Source organism: Podarcis tiliguerta (genome assembly GCF_965153285.1).
Source record: "Podarcis tiliguerta genome assembly, chromosome: 7".
Classification (NCBI taxonomy): domain Eukaryota; kingdom Metazoa; phylum Chordata; class Lepidosauria; order Squamata; family Lacertidae; genus Podarcis; species Podarcis tiliguerta.
The window spans coordinates 37280683-37288461 of NC_139540.1; the positions used below are offsets into that span (position 1 = coordinate 37280683).

Consider the following 7779-nt stretch of genomic DNA (forward strand, 5'->3'; position numbering starts at 1 on the left):
AGCATTCTTGGCAATACATTCATCTTAATTACAGCAATGCGCCCCAGTAGTGAGAGTTTCAAGCTAGACCACGTATCTAGATCCTTATTCCCAAATATTTAACTTTCTTCACTACTGTTAAACCTGTTTCTTTCTGAAACCTTTCATTTTCAATTTCTGTCAGATTTTTTGTCAAAACCTTAGTTTTTGTTTTATTTAATTTAAAGCCTGCCAATTGGCCAAATTCTTGAATCAGTTCTAAAACTTTTTTTCCACTAGATTCTGGCTCCTGCAACGTCAAAACCAGGTCATCTGCAAAAGCTCTTAATTTATATTGTTTAGCTCCGACCTATATCCCTTTGACCAATTGGTCCTTTCTGATCGTATTCAGCAACACCTCCAGGACCGATATAAAAAGTAGTGGGGAAATTGGGCACCCTTGTCGTGTTCCTTTTTCTATTCTGAACTCTTCTGTCAAAACATTATTTACTATTAATTTAGCTTTTTGTTCAGAATAGATTGCCCCTATACCATTTTCAAATTCTTGGCCTACCCCCATGCCTTGGAGATTCTTCTTCATAAAACTCCAAGAGATATTGTCAAAGGCTTTCTCCGCATCCACAAATATCAGCGCCGCTTTTGTATTTATATTTTCCTGTAAAAGTTCCAAAATATCAATTATATTTCTTACGTTCTCTGATAGATGTCTTCCTGGGAGAAAGCCTGCTTGATCTTTATGAATCTCCTCTGTTAGTACCTTCTTCTCGCCAAGATATCCGCAAATATTTTGTAATCCACATTTAACAATGATATAGGCCGGTAATTCCTAAGTTGATGTTTTTCAACGTCTGTCTTTGGTATAAGAGTCACAAAAGCTTCTTTCCACGATTCTGGAGCCTTTTTCCCCTGAAGTATTTCATTACATATTTCTTTTAAGGGTTGAGTTAGCCAGTCTTTCAATGATTTATAATATCTTGCAGTCAGCCCATCAGGTCCCGGAGCTTTGCCTAGTTGCATATTTTGGATGGCACTCTCTATCTCTTGTTCTGTTATCCTACTGCTCAGTTTAAGTTTGTTTTCTTGCGATATTTTTGGTAGCCCATTCACTTTCAAAAATTCTTCTATCTCTGTTTCTTTCTGTGGTTGTTGAGAGTAGAGCTTTTTAAAATATTTTTGAAAAGCACTCCTGATCTCGTTGGGATATTGCAACATTCTTCCTTCAACCTCCACACTTGTAATAGTGTTCATTTTTTGTCTCTTCTTTATTTGCCATGCCAATAACTTTCCACACTTATTTGCCGAATCAAATGTTCTTTGTCTCATCTGTTTGATTTTCCATTCAATCTCTTGGTTTATTAGTTGCATGTATTGTACTTGATACAACTTTATCTCTCTTAATATTTCCTGTGATTTTGGGTTTGTTCTCAATCTCTTTTCACCTTCCTTGATCTTATCCAAAATCTTTTCTCTTTTTTCCTGTTGTAATCTTCTCTTGAGTGCATTTTGTTGGATCAAAAAACCTCTCATAACAGCCTTACTTGCGTCCCATATAATTCTTTTCTCCACCGTAGTGTTCAAATTTATTTCAAAATAATCTTTCAGAGTTTTCTGGGCTTTCTTCACAAATTCCGCATCTCTAAAAAGAGAGTCATTCATCCTCCATCTGAAGGATCCAGTTGGTTGTAAGTTCATTACCATCTTAATAGCGTTATGGTCGGAGCAAGTCTTTGGGCAGATTTCCACCTTATAGAACTTTTACAAAATTAACCAGGGATGTTTGTTGAGATCCCTGCATTGCAAGGGGTTAACTAGGGTCCCCTCTGAACTCTAAACTTTAGGATTCTATGAACAAAAGTTTTTACTTACATTCCTGGTAAACCTAAATTGCCTTTAATCCAGACACCTCTCTGGAGAAGCACCTGAAATCCTGTCTGCTGCACTTTTTCGATGTCTAATTTCCAGCCGTATTGAAACATGTCTCTTTATGTGGTGATGTCAAGAAACTGTGAAAGGTGTGCCATCTGTATGAAGAAACTAAGAAGTTCAGCATGCATTTGTCAGTTGTCAGAGCAATGTTTGCATACACATATGATGGTCTGTTTTACTCTCTTTTCAAGAGGAGAGGCATTCCTTGTAACAGAGAAGTAGTATTTTTCCTGCATTAAGCATGATTTTCAACAGGGGAGAAATAATGTGATGCAGTCACGGACACATCAAAAAGAAATATCCATGCAAAAAGGCAAACAGAACCAAAAAACAAAAAACCCCACACGTTTCTGATCTTCTCTAAAGGATTTCTGCCTTCCCACTCCCTTGCAGAGACATGAACAAGGCATGTTCTGTCTCTTGTGTTGGGCCTGTCTGGTGTTCTGGTGTACTTTTTTGTAGACTAATTTCCAGCTGTATTGAGAAACATCTCTTCACATGGTGGTTTCAAGAAACTGTGATAGGTGTGCCATCTGTATGAAGAGACCAAGCACTGTGAAAAAGAGAGAAGGTTTAGGGAGCCAGCTGCTTGGAAGTTGTGGTCATTTGTAATCAAGCATGAAATATGGAGTCACACCTACAATAGCATTCCTATGGCACAATGATATATTGGGACACAGAGTAAAGATAGAAATTGTGACAAGTGCATTTGCTCCCTTTGATGGTAGCTTATCTCCAAGCCAGGTAAAATATGTATGTTGTGTAATACATAACCTTCATAACATGTTCTGTTACAATATTGAATCCTAGTGCATAAGTAAAAGCTCTTCCATTGGCACTTGTCTCTTTAATTCTACAGCAAATGAGGATTTCATTAACACCTTCTGGGTTTGAATACCAAATCTTAAGTAATCATCCTCAGAAATCAAGCCTACTCCAATAAACTTGACCAGTCACTTGTTCTCCAGGCATTTTCTGGGATCTCCAATACCATCTTTTTGATCACTGAAATTAAATTCTGCCATGCTGATTTTACTGCAGGCAGCTGGTTGCTTGATCAGGAGCAAAAAAGTTCCTGGTTGACATGCTTTGACATCAAAGGGTCACAGAGACATTAAAAACAAATATCCATGGGAAGTAAAAGGCAAATAGAACCAAAAAACAAGAAACCATAGGTTTCTGATCTTCCCTAGTCATTTCATGAATCACTTGAAGAAGAGTTAAAACCAATTAAAACTCATTGAAACCGCTTAAAATCTACTAAAAGGCAGATAAAAACCACAGGCCTTCGAGAGAGATCTTGCCTTGCAAGCTGCTGAGTCCCTTCCAGACACTTCATCGCCTGACACTCTTGAGAATATGAGGGAGCCCTGTTTGCTTCAGGGTTGAGGATGACACTTAAGAGCCAACCTGTCAAGTGCCTACCTTAATTCCCAATTCTATATCAAGACTTTGACAGAAGTGGTGAGCGTGCCAACTTGAAAATTCCTGAGAGTATTCAGGAATCTATCAGATACCATAAGTCTCTGGGAACTGACCGCCTTAATGGATCCCCCAGCCTTATAGAGGGGCACTGCATCATCACTTCAAATTTCACCATTGTATTATCCATCTCAGACAATGGGCTCAGCACAAACCTCCCTACCAATGAATTTCTGTCTTCCCACTCCCTTGGAAAGACCTGAACTAGGGTATGTTCTGTCTCTTCTGTTGGGCCTTTAATTTACTGAGATGGTCTCATGGTTGCCACAGAGGCCATGAAGTCTGAGCTGACCCAGGACCTACAGGTTACCTCCCTCCCTTTAGACAGTGAATTCTCAAACTTATTGTGAAAGTGAGCTGAAAGAAAGAGATTCCTTGCCAGTGATGGGAGACTGAGGATTGGAGTGATTGTTCTGTGGTATTATGGCAGTGTACAATGTTGTAGTGTAATTTTTAATTGTGTTTGAAATGTATCGTTGTAATTTGTTTTAATATTAAATAAATGTGCAAAAAATGAATAAATCCCTCTTCACAGGGATCTCTGGGAAGTGTAGCTCTGTGGGGAAAATAGGGGGTCTCCTAACAACTCTCAGCACCCTTATACCACAGCGTCCAGAATTCTCTGGAAGAAGCAATGGCAGCTTAAAGTAATATTGTATTGTTGGAAAAATATGGGCTATATTTAATACGGCATCCTGGCTTATGAAAGCTAGCCGGGATGGGATGAATGAGTGCTCCAGAGGTAAGGTAAATGGGTCTTTGCATTATGTAGTGCTGGATGCTGCCCTTAAAGAGGCAGCAGTGTGTTGACTCCTCAAGAAGCCCTCTCTAGACCTAACAGAGAGCAACAACGATAGACTATAGTCTATCTCTCCTTTTTAAATATTTGTTAATCTGCTCTAAGAAGGCATCATCCACGTCTTCAGTCTGTCTTGGTGGCCTATAACAGACACCCACAGTAAGGGTTACTGTAGTTCTGTCTCCTTCAATTTTTACCCATATACTCTCAATCTGCTTTCCATGCTACAGATCATGGATTTTTGTACAAGTTTACACATCCATTCAATATAAGCCCTTCCTGTTTAGTTCATTCCTTTTGAATAGGTTATACCCCTAAATTCCTACATTCCAGTCATGAGACTCATCACACAAGGCTTCATTAATGCCTACCAGGTCATATTTGCCATCCTGTAGTAAAACTATGTGTCCACAATAGAAAACTAATAATTATGCAATTAAAGCTAAGGTAATGTACATACAATTGTGCTGGATTGTGTATGAATTATTCAGAAGGGTGGCTAGTTCAGCACCTGCTTTGCATGCAGAAGGTCCTAGTTTTGAAAGACATACAAGTGCTGTCTTGACCTATCCTGCAAGACTCCCAGAATGCCCCTTTTTGGGAATTACACTGGTAGAGCCAGAATCAAAGAGTATAATGGGAGGATGGGTGTTTAACTGAAACCCAAAATAATGTTACACCTGAAAGAGTAATGCCTATAAATCTGCTGTATTAAAACAGTGACATTTAATTTCTGGGTTTGCAAAAGGCATGTTCTGCTTCTTATCTGTTCTTATTTCCAAACAGGACTTTATACTAGGTTATTAAGTCCCATGGGCGAGTGAATCCAGCAATGGAGTCTGGATTTCGGTCACCCTCTAATTTCTCTGTGGCTGGGTGCAGTTCTCATGTTTCTCCATGGGAGAGGCACTTCTCAAAAGAGGAATTTAATGTTTGAACTTCCAGTTTTGATTACCATTAATGTTTGTTTGGACCACATTGTTTACTACCTTTCTAGTGTCTGAAGTGACTGGACCTGATGTCTTCTAGTCTTCATCCTCAAGCCCTTCCACCTCCACAAATAAGTCCCAACTGCTTTCTTTTTAGTAGTTAAAAAAAGGTAAAGGTAAAGGACCCCTAACAGTCCAGTCGCGAACGACTCTGGGGTTGCGGTGTTCATCTTACTTTACTGGCCGAGGGAGCTGATGTTTGTTCACAGACAGTTTTTCCGGGTCTTGTGGCCAGCATCATTAAGCCGCTTCTGGTGTAACCAGAGCAGCACACGGAAACACCGTTTACCTTCCTGCCAGAGCGGTTCCTATTTATCTACTTGCACTTTGACGTGCTTTCGATCTGCTAGGTTGGCAGGAGCTGGGACCAAGCAACAGGAGCTCACCCCATCGTGGGGATTCGAACCATGACCTTCTGATCAGCAAGCCCTAGGCTCAGTGGTTTAGACCACAGTGTCCCTTTTAGTAGTTACAGAATTGCAGGGGGAGGCTGTATTGTTAAGTGAAAGACATCCGCTGTTACAACCATATATTTCATTCTCTATGTAACTGAGAAGAATTGTCAAATCAGTTAGAAACTGGTAAGTGAAAGAATCTTGGGGGAAATGTACAGAAAAATCAGATTAAAATACATAGGATTCACCTCTACCACTGCTGCTCTTGAGTGGTAAAACATAATCCAGCCTGATCTGTCAGGATATTTCCAACAATCCAAGTGTGCCACTAAGACGGGCTTTTTGGTTTGTTTTTAAACCTATTGTATACTGTAGGCTGTGTCGTCCTTGAGTTTTTCATTGGAGAAGTGAGATTAAAGGACATCATACATGCTCAAATGGTGGCTGCCACCACAGCAATTTAGTGGCAAGATCAGAAATGTAGATATAAAAGCTCAGATCAGAGTCAAATGGCACCTTAAACCTATGTTATGGTCACCCCAATGATATGTTTGGCACATTTTAAAAAACCCTAAGATTGTAAAGCAAATGAAGCCAAGATGGGAGATCTAGCTGAAGATGGAATGAATGCTGTCTACAAACGACAAATTATTTTAAAACACAGAAGGAATCAAGTGGAAAAGCAGTCTGGAAGAGATGTGACTGCAGTTTCATTCTAGCAAAAGTAAAAACTAAAACTCTTTTACTTAGAGGGAGTAGTTTGTCAATACCTGTATCTTTATAAATGTGTGAACAACTTAGCGTAGAGAATTTATTTGGCTCCTTTTGCAATTTGTGGTATTTTGAGGGTTGTAAAAAAGAAAAGAAGGTAATGATCCCTGGGCAGTTAAGTCCAGTCAAAGGCGACTATGGGGTTGTGGCTCTCATCTCGTTTTTCAGGTCAAGGGAGCTGGCATTTGTCCACAGAGCTTTCCAGGTCATGTGGCCAGCAAGATTAAACCAGTTTTGGCGCAATGGAACACCGTGACAGAAACCAGAGTGCATGGAAATGCCATTTACCTTCCCACCACAGTGGTACCTATTTATCTACTTGCACTAGTATGCTTTCAAAGTGCTAGGTTGGCAGAAGCTGTGTTTTTTGGTTCTGTTTACCTTTTCTCATGGATATTTGTTTTTAATGTGTCCGTGACTGCATCACTTTATTTCTCCCCCGTATGTATTACACAACATACATATTTTACCTGGCTTGGAGATAAGCTACCATCAAAGAGAGAGAACACACTTTGCCTTTACTCTGTGACCCAATATATTATTGTGCCATAGGAATGCTATTGTAGGTGTGACTCCATATTTCATGCTTGATTACAAATGACCACAACTTCCAAGCAGCTGGCTCCCTAAACCTTCTCTCTTTTTCACAGTGCTTGGTCTCTTCATACAGATGGCACACCTATCACAGTTTCTTGAAACCACCATGTAAAGAGATGTTTATCAATACAGCTCAAATTTAGCCTACGAAAAAGTACACCAGACAGGCCCAACACAAGAGACAGAACATGCCTTGTTCATGTCTCTGCAAGGGAGTGGGAAGGCAGAAATCCTTTAGGGAAGATCAGAAACGTGTGGGGTTTTTTGTTTTTTGGTTCTGTTTGCCTTTTCGCATGGATATTTCTTTTTGATGTGTCCGTGACTGCATCACATTATTTCTCCCCTGTTGAAAATCATGCTTAATGCAGGAAAAATACTACTTCTCTGTTACAAGGAATATCTCTCCTCTTGAAAAGAGAGTAAAACAGACCATCATATGTGTATGCAAACATTGCTCTGACAACTGACAAATGCATGCTGAACTTCTTTCGCCTCCACCTGACAATACTGAACATGTACAGAATACCAGAGACTCTTTGATGTCAAAGCATGTCAACCTGGAACTTTTTTGCTCCTTATCAAGCAATGCATACTGCAGGGGCAACTCGTGAAGAAGCTTTTCAACCAGCTGCCTGCAGTAAAATCAGCATGGCAGGATTTAATTTCAGTGATCAAACAGATGGTATTGGAGATCACAGAAAATGCCTGGAGCACAAGTGACTGGCCAGGTTTATTGGAGAAGAACTGATTACTGAGGATGATTACTTGAGGTTCAGTATTCAAACCCAGTAGCGTTAATGAAATCCTCATTTGCTGTTGAATTAAAGAGTCACGCGCCAAT

The 7779-nt window shown here is 39.8% G+C and overlaps 1 long non-coding RNA gene across 1 annotated transcript in view; it reads right to left on the reverse strand.

Annotated features, from left to right (window-relative positions):
- Nucleotides 1-7779, reverse strand: part of LOC310682544 — a 51011-nt gene that overhangs the window by 43006 nt on the left and 226 nt on the right. The window lies entirely within an intron of this gene.